Source organism: Megalobrama amblycephala, linkage group LG10 (assembly GCF_018812025.1).
Source record: "Megalobrama amblycephala isolate DHTTF-2021 linkage group LG10, ASM1881202v1, whole genome shotgun sequence".
NCBI classification, from domain to species: domain Eukaryota; kingdom Metazoa; phylum Chordata; class Actinopteri; order Cypriniformes; family Xenocyprididae; genus Megalobrama; species Megalobrama amblycephala.
In genome coordinates this window covers 35,235,971-35,254,148 of record NC_063053.1, presented here as the reverse complement: position 1 = coordinate 35,254,148, position 18,178 = coordinate 35,235,971, and the positions used below count along the sequence as shown (strand labels likewise).

General features: G+C 37.8%; 1 protein-coding gene and 1 pseudogene across 3 annotated transcripts in view; both read right to left on the bottom strand.

The window, feature by feature from the left end:
• Positions 1 to 2,790, bottom strand: part of rab23 (RAB23, member RAS oncogene family) — a 15,174-nt gene extending 12,384 nt beyond the window's left edge. For 2 of the 3 annotated variants that reach the window (XM_048205884.1, XM_048205882.1), the window contains exon 1: positions 2,096 to 2,553. The gene's annotated coding sequence lies outside the window, so the exon portion shown is untranslated. Of the gene's footprint in view, positions 1 to 2,095; positions 2,554 to 2,680 lie in introns of those variants that run through there. The other variant, XM_048205881.1, reaches the window with a different exon arrangement.
• Positions 2,791 to 13,888: 11,098 nt separating this feature from the next.
• LOC125276390 overlaps positions 13,889 to 18,178 on the bottom strand; it is a 45,952-nt pseudogene continuing 41,662 nt past the window's right edge.

Below are 18,178 nucleotides of genomic sequence, written 5' to 3'. Positions count from 1 at the left end.
CTACAGAAGACAAGTGCTGTGTCCCAATTCACATACTATTCGTCCTAAATAGTATTCGAAATCAGAATTAGTGTGCCCCAAATTGAAATAAGTATTCCCAGATGGTTTATTTTTTCTGGTTAGAATTTGAAGTGCAGATTTGTGCACAATCTAACAGCTAATATTATTCACAACCCATTGTGCGTTTGACGAGAATTCGGTTAGAACTACAAACACTAATCAAAAGTGTTAAAAAACTACAAACATGGCAGCTATGCGAGTCTGATGTTAAGTAGAAAGGTTTAGATGAAGGGGTTATATTTCATCTACAACAATTCTTTGTTGTTTCATCATTAACATTATATTTCATCTGCAATTGTGAACCTTCAAATGCATCATTATGTCAAAGTAGTGTATGTCTCAAAGCTTGTCTACTCTTCTGCCACACACTCAAAAGTATGTACTTTTCTTCACAAAAACTGTACAAACTTTTAGGTCATAGTAAAACCAAGTAGGTGAATTGGGATGCACACAATAGTTTTGCACCAGGAGTCTTGAACGTGAACGCAAAAATGCAATCCAAGAATGCTGGATAGATAGCAGCGAGACACTACCGCTTACATATCAGGTTACGTTAGCGAGGCCTCCCACGTTTCTCCGGGTAACTAAATACAGCAGCCGACCTGACACAACAATAACCATATCCATGAGTCTCTACATCATCTCCACAGGATATTCTTTCATAAAAGACACTCGCAAAATGATGCTGCCCTTACACAAATCAGATTAAAATATATCTATCTAAGTTTGTGTGTAAATATTAATTTTATTTATGTTCTAATGTTTATATATTTAATTAAACTTTTTATACTTCAGAATACAATACATTTATAGAACAATTCAATATAAACTAAATTATTTTTCAATGTGTTTTAAACACATTTGACAGACAAGTTTAGATTTCCTTCCTTTCGTTTGGTTTGGTTTTCAGAACAAAGGATGAATCTCAGCGTTGTTTCCTGACAGGTTGATGAGGTCTGGCTGTCTGAAGGACTGTGTTACTGTTATGGCACTGAGATCCACGTAACCAAGGAAGTCTGTATGATATACAAAGCGCTCTCACTCAGCGTGGCTGTATATGGCAGGTGGGAAAACACACTGAACCCTAAAATAAACTATGACACTCTATAGCACCAAAACTTCAAGGGATCCGTCTGTTTAAAGCAGCTGTTAGTGGACAAATTACAAACATCACTGAACGTCTTGCACAGGATTTCATGTGTTGCAATTAGTCAATTTAAGAGATCTATACAGTACTTCGCTTATTACATTAATAAAAAAGTGGCAAAAACACTGAAGGAAATGTATCCATCACCATGTTTTTACCATGGTATGCTACTCAAATTCACTTCAAAGAATTGCAAGGAAGCCCCATCACTTTTAAAGGTAGTTCTAAACAAATTAGGTTTAGCCGCTTGTAATTATGCCTAATGTACTGTTAGTACTATAGCAAGCACATGGAACGTGTATCAAGTACACTGTAAGATAAAAAACTGTAGTGGAACGTTCTCAGAACTTTAACTAAAGTTCTAGCAGTTCTCTCAAGCGAACGTTCTTTAATAGAACGTTCGTTCAATGTTGTCTGTACTTTAATAATGTTCTCAAAACGTCAGCATGATTTGTATACGTCATGCGCGAAACGTATTTTTTTCCTAAAATATTTTAGTTGGTTGAAAAAATGTCTTTTCAAATATTTCAGAGAACATTCTGAAGTAACGTCCCCATAATGTTTGCAGAATGAACAAATGGAATGTTCCCTTAACATTCGCATAACCAAAAATCAAAAAAAAAAAAAAAACTCTAAGAAAACAAAACGTTTCGAACGTTCAGAGAACTAACGTTTTCGTAACTTAATGGGAACGTTAGCAAAATTCTTAGAACATACATGTGTTCATTGGGATGTTACATTGATGTGTCAGATAGTAACGGCATGCTACTTTGTTACAGTTGTACTGCACGATTAACATGTTCACGTATGATGTATTTGTATTTGGAAGGGACTTAAAATAATTCCAAGGCACATTTTGTTAGTGAGAAAGAGATCGCAGCGTCTTACCTGCATTCGTGTTACCAGGTTACATTGTTTCGTCTTTGAAGATGCGACACGAGAATAATGATAAACGCGAGATTTCCAGAAGGATCCAAACACGCAGCTCTAGTGATTTATGAACAAACACATCTGCTGGATGTAAATATAACAAAGCAGCAGCTGCATGAAGAGAGCTTTTTCAAGTCCGCTCAGTTTATCAAAGGAGTGGCCTCCTCCTTTACTGCTCTCTCTCTCTCTTACATAGACTAACAATCCCGCTTGAGCCTGGATGATCAATGTCAAACGAGCTCTGAGGAAGCAAATGTCAGCAGATATAGATGAGAACAGATACAGAAGAGCGTCTTAGCGTGGTTTACAGTCATGCACGACTCTGTGTCTCTCATCTGTTGACCGCGGCAGCAGTAATGTGAAGCGGGAGACCACTCTGTGATTTCGGTCTGTCGCCCACCGAAAAGACCATTTTCAAAATAAAAGCCTGGCTTTATTTATACATTCATTTAATTGTGTTTAGTCACCATGAAAACAAAATGACAATTCTTGATTTTAAACGATTTATCCGTGCACATTTTTTTAAATGTATGTGTCCCTTACCTGTCTTTAATCAAAATTTGGGAAAAAAGAGGAAAAAAACCTTCCCTCTTGTTGCTGCAAGATCTCTTCTCTTCTTTGATGACGTGTTTACTTGTGCGAGGGCGGGACAAGTTTGACCAATAGCAAACCACAACCATCCAATCAATTCACTATGGACAAGATCATGTGCCATCCTACTTTTTTTCTTGTTTGAGAAGCCATATGTTGTGTTGAATTGTAAATGTTTTATTCACAAAAGCAAATTTCTCAAGATTTTGCCTAGATTTTACATCTTTATCGCTACGATTTTGCTTGTTGGTAAATCTAATGATAATAATGTTTCTTAAGACTTAAGATGATATTTTTCATACTGATTGAGATATTTTGTTTGTTTTTCATTTTGTTCAATGCAGTGCTGTTTGATTTTTTTTAATTGATTTTTTATAAAGTCTAAAACGAGAAGTTTTAAAGAGAAGTGGAGCTTGAGTTTGTTGCACAGCCCTGTTTTGTTTGAACTGTGATAGCTACATCCTACGTCATACATCATGTCAGGGTGTTACTCGACTGGCACAAGCCAACTTGCGCAGTATGCGTATGGTCATCCGCTGGAAGCTAGTAATTTATAAAGTTTTAAATATGGATGTTTTTCTTACAATTTTCTAATAATTTTCATTTTTGGGTGAATTATTCCTTTAAGAAATACAGTAGTATCAACAGCTAGTTGAGATATTTTAAATTATTTATATAGAGATACCTTTTAAACTGTGAATTTTGTAAAATATCAATTGATAATTCAACAGCTAGAAGGAAAAGAAATGGGGAAACAGGGCAACCTTGGTGCACTCCTCTATCACAATTAAAGCGTTTAGTAGTTTGAAACTAACCAAAACTTTGTCATTTATAAAGCATTCTAACCAAGTTGATTAAAGTACATCCAAAACCAAAAACGCTTTGAGATTTACAGTATTTCACAATTGCTAAAACACATTTCTTGAAACCATCACTCATTTTCTCAAAACATTAAACACAAATCCAATCTTCAAACTAATTTCACAAAACCTCTTATGGCAAAATCAAACAAAGCTTTCAGATCATACACACATTAAACAATATATAAACTGAAGTCAGTTCAGTGTTGATTCACTTACATTGTAAAGACCATCAATTATTATGTAAATGACTGTAATTATTTTCCTCTATAAAGCAGTTCTGCAGAAAACAGTGATGTCATCATCTAGGCTAGCTTAGTTCAGTTCTCATCCTATAATGTCAGTACTGTCAGATCAATAATATTTTTGAATATTATTGAATATTGTTGAGGACATTTTCCACATCACAGGCAATGTCGTCTCTTGCCAGGCAAAGGGAAAAACCCCTTACTCTTTCTCCTCATCATCCTCTTACACATACTCTTCCTCCTCTACTTTTCAGATTGTTTTTCCATCTATTGTTGGTATCATCATTCAGCACCTGTGTCACCTGTGCACTCTGAACTGACCTATATTTTATACAGTTGATTTGATCACATCATTAGAAATAAGTGTGAATAATTTTGAGTCATTGTGTTTAAAGGATGACAACTGTGTTGTAGTTGTGTTTAACTTTTGCCACATGTATTTACCATTTTGCAACACAGTGCAAAATGTGTTTTAGTGAGTAAGAATGTGTTCAGAGTTTTGCAAAAAGAGTGGATGAGATTTGCAAACAGTGTCTTAACTACCTGAACTTGTTTAAGGTTTTGCCTACAAAGTGACTGATTCGACAAATGGGTTTAGGCCACTGAGCACTGGGTTCAGAGAATGGGGTTTAGTGTTTTAGCAATTGTGAAATACTGTAAGCAAAAATTGTTATTCTAAAGAGTCAAACGCTTTATAAATATCCAAAAATATTATAATAGTGTCTTTTTTTGGAGCTGATGTCTTTTTTTTTATAATTTCATTTTGTGTTTCGCCAATTATAAAATTAAATAGTAATAGCTGTCACGGTTCGCAGGTTCGTCGACTCATTCTGTGTGTGTGTGTGTGTGTGTGTGTGTGTTACCATGGCTGATTAGTTGATCAGTGCCAGCTGGAGCTCATCAGGGTCCCTATTTAATGTCTGTGCTTTTTACCCTGTGTTGTCAGATCGTTGGTGTTCTCAGGTGGTGTGTTTCCTGGCCGTGGTTTTGTCCCTCCCGTCGTGTTCTTTGTCCCTCCCGTCGTGTTCTTTGTCCCTCCCGTCGTGTTCTTTGTCCCTCCCGTCGTGTTCTTTGTCCCTCCCTTCGTGTTCTTTGTCCCTCCCGTCGTGTTTCTTCCTGTTGGATATTACTCTGAGGACTGGTTGCCCATTGCAGTCCCTGCACTGCCAAGAGACTGTTACCATCTGCACCCACTACATTCTGACTGTTGCTTTCTCTGCTCTGCTGAAAGTTTGTTCTAATAAATTGTTTTTCTGCATTCGCAATTAACTCCTCATCATTTTCTGTGATTGATTCAGTGAATGCTTCTGATTTATGGGATTTCCTGTCAAGCAACAGTGCTCACATGGATCGTCAAGAGGAGCAAATAGTTGCTACAGGTCGCACGGTGCAAGCCTTGGTAGCGCAGATGTCCGAACTCACTGCCCAACTTCAACACCTGAAGACCGAAACGATGACGTCGCCCACTGCACCACCCCCACTGCCAATTCCCCTGGCTTCAGTGATGACAAGCCATCAGAGCAAACCCCGTCTACCACCTCCTGTACAATATTCAGATGAGCCCAATCTCTGTTGAGCATTTTTAACTAAGTGCTCGTTGTTCTTCTCTCTACAGTGTTTGACGTTTTCTACTGAACAGTCTAAAGTGGCTCTGGTGATGACGTTATTATCAGGACATGTGGCTGAGGCTCTGAGGGGAACGGCGGTGTGGGAGAATCAACATCCCTGCTGTTCCTCGTTTCAAGTGTTCTCAGATGAAATGAGGCGGGTCTTCGAACGTGCAGTCGTGGGTCGTGAGGCGACTCGAGTGCTGGTGGATCTACAAAATTGAGTTTCGTACCCTGGTGGCTGAGTGTAGATAGAATGAAGAGGCGCAGTAGGACATGTTCCTGAATGGGTTGGCTGACCGTATTCAAAAGGTGATCTTCACCCTGGAATTACCCACCGATCTTAATGGTCTCATCGAACTGGCTCTTCAGGTGGATGATCATTTGCAACGAAAGGACCAACGAGCTTTGCAAACTTTTGTTCCTGAAGTTCCTGAGTTTTCTGCTTCCAGTGTCTGTAATGCGGTCAGCCCCGCATTAGATCAAGAACCCATGCAGGTGGGCAGAACACAGCTAACACGGGAGGATGAAGGATCGGTAGAGACTAAAAGGACTGTGTCTCTATTGTGGTGGTACTGCTGGACACATCACAGCTAACTGTCCTGTAAAAGGCTAAACCTGGCAGTAGAACCGAGGTAACTGTCAGGTCGATTTACCTTGGAAAAACTTCTACCACTCTCCTCCCAGTTATGCAGTTATGCTTCCCATTTTCATTCTTGTCACGCACTTGTGGACTCTGGAGCGGAAGGTTATTTTATAGATTGTAATTTGGCTTCACACCTTCACACATACTTCCTCTCAAACATGAAATTACAGTAAATGCTCTGAATGGACAGAACCTTCCTGTTATCACACACACCACCGGCCTGATAACCATAATTACTTCTGGAAGTCACTCTGAGGAGTTATCGTTCCTGCTCACTGACTCTCCTATGGCTCCTATCATTCTTGGTCAACCCTGGCTTGTTCGTAGTTGTCCATGCATAGACTGGGTCTTAACACCGTAGTGCAACTATTGTCATGCTTCTTGTCTTGTGTCTGCTTGTTCATCTGTGTCTTGTTGTGTGGCGCAGGATGAGTCGGCGAGCCTGTCTAATGTGCCTGAGGAGTACCTTGACCTGAAGGAAGTGTTCAGTTAGTCCTGGGCTGCTTCTCTTCCTCCACATCGTCCCTATGACTGTGCTATAGATCTAAAGCCAGGTACGTCTCCGCCTAAGGGAAAGTTATACTCTCTTTCTGCTCCAGAAACGGAGGCCATGGAGAAATATATTTCTGATTCTCTTGCAGCTGGGCTCATCCGCACTCTTCTCCAGCAGGGGCAGGATTCTTTTTTGTAGAAAATAAGGATGGTTTGCTGCGATCATGCATTGCCTACCGAGGGCTGAACAACATCACGGCTTTCAAGAGGCTGCAGGGAGCATCCATTTTCACAAAATTGGATTTGCGTAATGCCTATCATTTGGTTTGCATAAGAGAGGGGCTTTTTGTCAAGGTGGAGGAATGCTTTTCCCATGCACAGTTGGTTCGTTTTCTGGGGTACATCAACTAGTCCGAGGGAGTGTGCATGGATCCCTACAAGGTTAATGCTGTGATGGACTGGCCAACTCCAGATTCCCGTAAGGCCCTGCAGAGTTTTTGGGGTTCGCCAATTTCTATCAGTGGTTTATTTGCAATTTCAGCAACTAGCTGCTCCTCTGACCGCCTTGACCTACACCAAGACGACATTCAGGTGGTCTAGCGCAGCTGAAGCTGCCTTTTCCAACCTCAAAAGCTGCTTCATTTCGGCTCCTATTCTTGATGCCCCTGATTCTTCACGTCAGTTTGTGGTGGAGGTCGACGCTTTAGAGGTGGGGGTAAGTGCGGTTCTTTCCCAGCACTCTCTCACGGATGACAAGATGCATCCTTGCATTTATTTTTTTTCACATCACTTATCATCTGCCGAACGTAATTACGATATTGGTAACAGAGTTGCTGGCAGTCATGTTAGTGCTGGAAGAGTGGCGTCATTGGTTAGAGGGTTCGGGGGTACCCTTTCTCGTCTGGACTGATCACAAGAACCTTGAATACATCAGATCTTAAATGTATTTTGGACTCTGGATGGAGGGGACACAGGTTTCAGTATCGGTCCGGAGGAGAGAAGTTTATGGAAGTAAAATAATGGCATATGTTTTTGAAACAAAAAGCATCTTGAATTGCACTGCTTGAAAAAAAAATTGCACTGCTTGAAAAAAAAATTGCATTGCATTAACTGTGCTTGTATTTTAATGCATTGTATTTTTAGGGCTTGCATTTTTATGGGTTAAAATTCAACATGGTTGTATATTTAAGCTGTGAATATTTCAATTCAAAACATTTCACACACATTTTCATTGTTAAAAATGACAATCCATATTCACCTTTCAGATTTCACTTCCAAAATATTCATTCTGTTTAAAAACACAACCTATAATAAATGTAATTATTATATTATTTTATATTATAAATTTAATATCATTTTATTTCGTGTCCACAAATTCAGTGGTTCAAATTTCAACATTTCACATCCGGGAACTGCAGGAAAAAGCAGTAGAGTACCGAGCATAATCCATCTGCTGTTAGTCGACCTCACCAGCAGGTGGTGCTAGTGAGTGTTGACGAAGAGCAGAGCAACAGATTGAGCAAGTCATTCATTTCATTCAGTAAAACGGATTTACATGAATGGAGCAAGCGGTAAGTGCATGTTTGATGATTATCAGGGTACAGAATGCAAAAAAGCTGATAAAGATACAAAAGTTGTGTTTACATTTAATGTTCAATGTCTTCACTCAATATGTCATACTCCAGGATTCCCTGTCGTTGGGACATATAGCCTCTGAATATTTTCACGTTTTGATCTGTGACATAAAACACGCCTGTTATAACCAGCTTGTGATTTTTTTTTTTTTTTTTTTTAAAACCTTTATTGTGTCTTAACGGCGGTTGCTAACAAGTTGCTAAAAGGCACAACTTCCTTTGGTGGGGACTTTAGACGTCATCATGACAAACAGGACATTTGGACAGCATTTCTCAAAAAAAGAGGATAAGTATTCATACACAGCGCAGATCATAATCAGCGAGCATGTTTTTAAATAAAGTTGTTTTTTAATAAAGTTTGAGGAAGCTTGGTGGTGATGTCGTTGATCCGCGACCATGGTGTGCTGTAGTCCGTTTATAGCTTACTGTTAGCCTTTTATATCTGACGACTTTATTTAGGCTTCAAAATGTATAAATGTTGTGTTTACTTGTAAAGATTATCTTGATAGTCAAAACGTGTAAGTGTCATAACCCTTTGTTAAACACAGAGCTTATTTTTTGTGATTTTCCAAAAGTCTATGGGGAAAAATGTATAGGCTTTCGATCGAGGGAACCCGTGTGCCGCTAACTTCCGGGTTGGCCTACAAAAACGCGTCATCCCTGAGGTACTCTAGATAAACATCACATTTGTTGTATTAATAAAGTCATTTTTATTTATTAGTATGGTTTATTTGGATCACTGAAGGTCTGCAGCAAAGACATTATTAATAAAGTGAGGTTTGCATTTCACTGCTTTTATTTATTTTGAGGAATACTTCATCTGTTTTTGTGCAAGTTAGATGAGTAACTGCATGTTCACATTTAGTCTAGAACTGGAAAAACCATTATGTTCACACTGTGCTCTGAAACTTACACCTGATTTTTCTCAACATGATGACAGGAGAGCTGTCAGTGTATAAATGGCAAAACAAGGCAACGTGCGTTATTTGAAAAAGTATCTCAGATATTCTGTTGTAAATTTAAAAGTAATCCGTTACTTTACTAGTTACTTGGAAAAAAGTAATCTGATTATGTAACTCAAGTTACTTGTAATGCACTACCCCAGGGATGGGCAACTTCAGTCCTGGAGGGCCACTGCCCAGCAGAGTTTAGCTCCAACCCTAATCAAACACACCTGAACCAGCTAATCAAGGTCTTTAGGATTAGTAGAAAGTTATAGGCAAGTGAGTTTTTATCAGGGATGGAGATAAACTCTGCAGGACACTGGCCCTCCAGGACTGGAGTTGCCCATCCCTGCACTACCCCAATAATGGTTATAATACTATATATGAGATTTTATATGTTTTTGGTTTAAATTAAGACAGTTAAATATTTTCAGAAATGTTTCTATAAGAAAAACCGTATAACCCAATTTAAAGGATTAGTTCACTTTCAAATAAAATGTTCCTGATAATTTACTCACCCCCATGTCATCCAAGATGTCCATGTCTTTCTTTCTTCAGTCGAAAAGAAATTAAGGTGTAGGAACTGTGGACGAACCAGACAAATGAATCATTCAGATGATTCTTTCAAAACATATTTCTAATTCAGAATCGAGGTTTCGGCTCCGGCTCGTCTACAGAGAGAACCAAGGCTGGTTATTTTTATGACACCCTATGCTTCCTGATAGCAGGAGAAGTGACATACCAAATGGTCACCCAAGAAGATAGATCCTTTGATCACCAGAGCAAAAACAGAGAGACAATGCAGACCCTTTTGTTTCCTTACTTCACAGGAAAGCCAAAGAGACTGTTCTACAAATAAAACTGCTTCAAAATTGTTCCAACAATTTTGATGGACTTATCAAACATCTTTTAACTACATACATTTTGCATTATGTGTCCACAAGTACTACCTGTAAACAGTTAGGCTTTAGAACACTCACAATTCATGTAAATATGTTAACTCTTGACTGAAAGTATGCCTTATTTGGACTTGATTTATTTCTTTTCATCTTTCTTAAATCATGGCTTGAATGAAATCTGTTTAAAATGTATCATATTCCAGTTAATAGAAGTTATGTTAAAATGGCACTCTGCTAAAGCAGAGACAGACCGGGATGTAACACTTATGTTTTATTGGGGGCAGAGGAAGGCCCTCTTGAAACAGGACAATGTCTGATTGGCCAAGACTCCTCAGAGGTGTGACAAACAACTACATTTAAATGATTATATTGCAAGATAGTGAACTAGGAGTTGGTTAGTTCTGGGAAAAGAAGCCAAGACAAGTACCAAGAACAATGGAGTAACAAGAAGAACAGACAAGCAGCTCATTCAAGCCATCCAACCTTCACTCACTTTTCTTTTCTTTACTTAATTTTCCTTTACCGCTGAAAGTCTTGTGTCCTAAGTTTCGCCGCAAAGTTCAACCAATGACTTTTGCCGCTTCAACTCCAGCGACAAAGAGACTTCCTTTCATTGTTCCACACAGACCTGATCTGGACCAATCATCGACTTGGGAAACCCTTCTCTGCACGACGAGGGAAATTCACCTTTAAGTCAACGCAAGCAAGTACCTCCAGATGAAAATTGAACTGGTGCATTTAAATTAATGATTCATGGTTCGTTCGGGTCTTTGAAATGCATTGATAGGAATTCTGTTAATCATATCACTCCCTCTCTCTCTCTTTCAAACTCTTTCTCTCATTTCCTTCTTACTGCAATGCGTATGAATGTATGTGTGTGTGTATGTGCGTGTGTTTGTGTTAGATTAGTTTGTGTTAGAATAAATAAAATCTCTTGTAGATTTTAAAAAGAAAGTGTCTTGTATTATGTGCTTTATGATTTAATGTCTTAAACTGTCGATTTCAAGTTACCGTGCTCTAATCAGTGTTTTCACGATTGTTGGATATTTATATCCGCTAAAAGAGCTTATTACGGCTCGAGCAAATGAACGCTGGACGAATCAGTTGCTCGGTCATAATTTAAACAACTCTTTATTCATTTGAGCTAATTTTACTTCCTTAACATTTTTCAAATCCGTTAAAGGATTGTTACGCTGCAATAATTAGGTCGGCCGGAACCGAGAACATTTCCTATAACACTAGATATACCTGTACATCAGAATAAGAATGGCATCTACGCTAATATCAGTCTCTCTGCTTATCCTGAGGTTTGCCGGGTGCTGGATCCAGGCCGTATCCAGATCAGATGGAGAACCTGTGTCTGGACCTGACTACAACGTAGCCCAGGAGACAATGGGCCTACAGATCCAGTTCTGGCTGCATCTATAATTCAGATTTTTAAATCTCCGTATCCGCTTACATATATTTATATATAATCTATTTTTAATCTCTATAATAAAAATGTATAATTCAGATTTTGATCTCCATATCCATTTACATATATTATATATATCTTCCAAGGGGTTTTTTCCCTCCTAGGACTTTTTTCCCAGTGCTAGCACGCTGGGTTTTTCTCCTAGGGGTTTTTTCCACCCCTGGGAGTCAGCCGACATTGGCTTAATGTAGCACCATCTTGTATATGTTACATATTACCACGCTTGCTTGTACAGCTTATTTTTAACCATTTCTCTTTTTTCTGTGCTCCTAATATGTAAAGCTGCTTTGAAACAATTACAAATTGTAAAAAGCGCTATATAAATAAATTTGACTTGACTTGACTAGGGTGTTTTCCCTACATAAGGTTTTTGATGAAAACATTCCAGGATTATTCTCCTTATAGTGGACTTCAGTGGACTCCAGACAGTTGAAGGTCAAAATTACAGTTTCAGTGCAGCTTCAAAGGGCTTTAAACTATCCCAGACGAGGAATAAGGGTCTTATCTAGAGAAACCATCACTCATTTTTGAAAAAAAAATTTAAATGTATATGCTTTATATAAACAAATGATTGCCTTCAAAGTGGCTCTGCCAAAACCGCACTTTCATATTCTTCAAAAAGCTTACACTGTATGTCCTACGTCTTGCGTTTTGGTTGATTAGATCAGAAGTGGATAATGCTAAATACAGGTGTAAACAGGGTGTAAAACGTTTTGAGCTTGTCCACTTTTGACCACTTCCAGAGGTAGTCGAAAACACATTAGACCAGATTGCTTTAGTAGTTTAAATGCTCATGTGGTTGAATGCGTCCCAACAGCCACTAAAGACCGTCTAGTCTCCACCTACTGACAATAATGTGTAAACATTATGGGAAGAGCTCTAGCCAGACGGGATTTAAACTTTGTCGGCTGAAGACCCAAGTTTTGTTTGAAGATGATAAATGTACCAAGCACAATGTTCTCTCTCCATTCCTGATTTCTAACACACACTCACAGCAATCAGCGTGGTCTTGTGGCTGTCAGAATGAAAGCTGATCCTTTCCGTATGTTTTTCCACTGTCTTGAGCCCTATTGTCTATTAGATCAAAAGATCTGGAAAAAAACTGTACATTTACCCGCCCATAGACCCTCCCCTCAAAGAAATCAGGACAGAAGTGGTTGAAAGTAGACAAAAGAGACCCATTAAAACACCAGGTGTAAACGGGAATGTGCCTCATCTACTTGTGATCCAATTGACCAAAACACATCTCAATACCAGGTGTTAACAGGGCCTTCGACTACCTCTGGAAGTGGTCGAAAGTGGACAAGCTCAAAACATTTACTTGCCCCGGGCCGTCAATTCACAAGGTAGTCAAAGAAAAAATGCATAAACAGAACAGAGCAGAGCACATGCAAGCTACAGCGATGATGGAGGCCTAAATGAAAGTATAATGAAGTATACTTTGCAAGGCTGTGTGTTTGACAGTGTGAGTACGCTAGCTTATGTGTAAAAAACAAACAAACAAACAAAAAACAAGTATACTTTCAGCTTTAGGGGCTCTGTTTAACTCAATGGGATCAAGGAAGGTGAGCCTTCAGTTCCGCTGTAACTTTACCTGCAGGTGTCGCTGTTGGACAGACTTACTTATAAAAGCAAGTGACTTTTACACTTTTTAATGTCACATTTTTTAAATATTTGCATTGTTGTTTTTTGACAGTTTATTTACTCATCCAGTTTTTGTTGATTGTTTTTTTTTTTTTGAGGAGGCACTGCCTCCTTTGCATATATATATATATATATATATATATATATATATATATATATATATATATATATATATATAAAGTGTACAATTTTTAATGTTATTAAAAGAAGCTTCGCTTGCTCACCAAGGCTGCATTTATTTAATTAAAAATAGAGTAAAAACAGTAATATTGTGCAATATTATTACAATTTAAAATAACAGTTTTCTATTTGAAAATATTTTAAAATGTAATTTATTTCTGTGATCAAAGTTGAATTTTCAGCATCCTTACTTCAGTCTTCAGTGTCACATGATCCTTCAGAAATCATTCTGATATGATGATTTGCTGCTCAAGAAACAGCTCTGATAATTATCGATGTTGAAAACAGTTGTGTCCTTTTTTTTAAGGATTCCTTGACGAATAGATAGTTCAAAAGAACAGCATTTATCTGAAATACAAAGCTTTTGTAATATTACTACCGTTCAAAAGTTTGGGATCAGTCAGAATTTTTATTTATTTATTTATTTTTTTTAATTAAATGAAAGAAATTAATACTTTTATTCAGCAAGGTTGCATTAAATCGATCAAAAGTGACAGTAAAGACATTTATAATGTTACAAAAGATGATATTATATATATACACATATACATACATACGCGTGTAGAGTGCCCCAAAGGTTTAATAAACAGCTTAACTAAAGAAGAGGCCAGTCACTTGGTTTATTGCAATTTAAATGTCTAGCAACTTAATTTGGAAATACATATGAACATCAAACAGACATTATATACAGACAAATCAAATTACAAATTAAAATATTAAAATTCAATTCAATTAAATTTTATTTATAATGCACATTTAAAATCAGCCTGAGCTGGACAAAGTGCTGTACAAAGAGTTAAATGAAAAAGAGGAGAACATAAATATAAAAGAACACACACAAATTATCAACAATTAAAAGCACAGGAGAAGAGATGTGTTTTTAGCTTCGATTTAAATTCAGTAAGCGTAGAAGCAGTTCTGACTGGTGGTGGCAAGCTATTCCACAGTTTAGGGCCCGCTACTGCGAAAGCTCAGTCTCCCCTGCGTTGCAGACAAGATCGTGGTACCAGCAAAAGATGACCATTTTGACATCTAAGTGATCTTGAAGGATCGTACATAATCAAATCAGATAGATATTTGGGAGCTAAATTATTGAGAGCTTTGTAGACAAATAGCAAAATCTTGTAGTCAATACGGTATCGGACTGGCAGCCAGTGTAGAGAACGTAGGATTGGTGTAAAATGGTCATATATGCGGCTACCTGTGAGTAGACGGGCTGCCGCATTTTGGAAAATTTGAAGGCAAAAAAAAAAAAAAAAAAAAAAAAACAGCATGAACTTTACACACACAAACACATACAAAATCGTCAAACTCGACTGGCACAGTATGGCACTAGCAACAGCAAGGCCATGAGTGCAATTTCCTGAAAATACCCACTGATCACCTGTATGGCTTGAAGTCATTGTGTGTGAATTAAGAACCACAGGAACCATAGCTGTAGGGCTGTGCCGATAAACGATATCATATCGAATCGCAATAAAATATATATTGATATGGATGATAAACTCTAGGCATTTTTACTCGATATGGATTAATATAAGAGCCAAACATACAGCAGAAATATGACAACAGCCAATGTTCATTGTGCAGCTTTTAATGTTCACGTCAAAGAACAAAGTCAATTTCCTACGGCACTTTGCAAAGCAAACTCGACACAAGGATGACAAAAATGAGTGGAAGCAGCAATGAAAGTGAAACTAACCTCGAGTTATTATCCAAAATGATTAAGTTGTCGACAAAAAGGTAGCTCGAATTCAGTTATATGAAAGTGGTTTGGTTATTTGAAAAGCGACCAGGCGCAGATTAAAACGATCTGTAAAATATGTTGTCGGACGGTGAAAAACAAGACTGGCAACACATCCAACCTATTCCATCACAGTGCTTCCCACACATAGACTTTACTTGGGCAGGCCGCCCAGGTATATTAACCGCCGCCCAAGTATATTTGGATACACATTTATGCTTTTACAATTTTTATCCTCTCATACTTTTTGTATCCGCCCAAGATAATGAAACCATCCGCGATCGAATAACTAGTGAAAATCTCCCCTCGCCCTACGTGTTTCGTACCTGCTCGTTATGTGTGCATCAGAACTGTTTACACCCGCTGACATTCCCATGTGCGCTGCAGAGACGCGCTGGATATTTCACAAAGAGCGCTGCATGTTGCAAAGTCAGGCTCGCACAACAGCGCTTCAGACTGCTTCAAGTGATTCTCAATTAATGAAAAGCGCAGATTTATGCCAAGCGATTGCTAAAGAACTCAAGTTGATGAATTATTACAATGTCTACTTTATGGCCTTTATATAAAATGTTATAGACGGTCGTAAGAATCTGAAGGATCAGCCTGCAATTGTGTAGACATTTCAAAATAAGAGTCCCGGTGTATTTCGGAATTGTTTATAATTAAAAGTCACAGGCTAAGTTAGTAAGTTGTCTTCATTTTTTATGGCCAAATGTGTAATCTGTTTTTGTTAATAAACTATCCTTTAAAATGTAATTAATGAACCCTCAAATTTTTGTGGCTTCAGTCATAGTTGGGATATTCTTTTAAGGCTGGCAGCATTAACAGTTAATATATTGAAATATATTGCTATCGATCAATATGGGAAAAAAATTATCGAGATTACATTTTTGCCATATCATCCAGCCTTACATAGCTGCTTTCGTTCAGTAGGGGTTGGTGTCCAAAACATTCTGGTTGAGAAAAGGCGGGCTGCTCGGATTGTGGAAGGAGTGCTGTAGGAGGTTGGCTGTTAATACTGCTCCGCTGCATCTGGAAAAGAGCAAATGGTTAGTCTTGACACTGCTGATGGTACTACTAAAATACTGAGTCAGCAGGAAGTCACTAGACCCAAAGCAAAACAAAAGCTGCATAAAGGAACAGATTGTGTAAACATTTTTAAACTCAATTTAGTCAATTTACTGATCTTTATATTATTCCAAACATATGACTTTCTTCTGTGGGTCGTTCTTGCCCATAACATGAATTTCTAAGTCACAGTACAGCACTATGGCCACTGCAGTTGTCAATTCATCTTTTTTAACACTTAATCCTGTTTACAGAGTTCAGTCATTTATGGGTGTGACAACCACATTTCACAACCAAATTAAAATTCAGGAAGTGACAAGAACATTTACGAAATTCTACACAATGGGTACCAAACTGAACTTAACAACTAGTTGCTGATGATGCATTTAAATGTGCATAAGGGACATGTCTCTCTTACGTAAGTGTGGTGCAAGAAAATCACAGGAAAAGAAGAACGAGCCTTGATTCATGTGTTGCCAGATCTCGCTAAAAAAACAAAAAGCCCCTAAATCGAAATAAATCCAAATGCTTTTTATTCAAAACAAGACCAAAATATTGTGACACACACCTCCACACTTTAATAACTCCATGAACTTGATCGCTTTATAAGCCAAACCCAAGCAAGCCCAAAAATGCCTATAAGCGGACAAGGTAACCCTTCAAGCAGCCATGCAAACATAAAACATGACACCATTGACACCGTAGACGGTGGTTTAGTTAAAACTGCCAAACAATGAAGTCTCTTATTGCTATTAGGGTTGTCACAATATACCGGTATTGACGATAACCGTGATATTCAAAGCATGAAATATCGGCTGCGTTTACACTGGCATAAAAAATCCGATCTTTTGCTCACATCTGACCCAGATCGGAATTTGTTGTCCACGTATAAACACAAAAATCTACGGTGGCGCATTGCTGCCACATACATATTATTTTTTCCACTGAATTATGTCGTTCAAACGACATCTTTTCTCGTTCAAACGACATTTATTTCGTTCAAACGACATATTTTCTCGTTCAAACAACATCTTATTTCGTTCAAACGACATCTTTTCTCGTTCAAACGACACTAAAATAAATAATTTTTTTCTTCATTCTAATTTCATTTAATTCTGATTTAACAATCTTGTTGGGTAATGAAAGGATCGCATCGGTTGAAGGTCAGGGGAAAAAAACGAAATTATATTAAAAATAGCATTTTCAACTAATATTTATATTTTCTCATATTGCAGCATAAATATTTTTAATAGTTTATTTATTTATTTTAGTTAACTAAAGGCTAATAACCTTGCCTAGGCAAAACATCCACAGAACTGCAGTACAGTCATTTTTCCACCTGTCATGCGACGAATATTTACAAATATTCACAAAATATTTAATGTCGTCTGAGACACAATCTCTGACCGGGAGTTTCAGACTCATTGAGGCCAATAAACCTATATTTTCCAGAAAATAAGGAATGCTAAATGATAAAATTGTGCTTTATTAGGCTATTAGAAACTGCATATAGGCCAATAAAACAATAATATTGTGTTCATTACTTTGCACTGCCATCGATCCAGGCATCGAAAGGTATTTTACACTATATTTGCTTCTGCTTTTCGAGTGCGGAAGTGTGATAAAGGCACTGATCTAGTCTATATTCTCTATTATAGATCAGATAAAGGTAGCTATTTCTCGTACACGTCACGTACAAAATATGTGGTTTTAACGACAAAAGATGTCGTTTGAACGACATAAATCTGTTGTTTGAACGAGAAAAGATGTCGTTTGAACGAAATAATATGTCGTTTGAACGAGAAAAGATGTCGTTTAAACGAATATGTCGTTTGAACGAGAAAAGATGTCGTTTGAACGAGAAAAGATGTCGTTTGAACGACATAATTGAGTGGAAAAATAATATGTATGTGGCAGCAATGCGCCACCGTAAAAATCCACATGAGATCCGATTTTTTCGCATCCGATCGAGCCACTTCCAAATGTGGTTTTAAATCCGATACATATCCG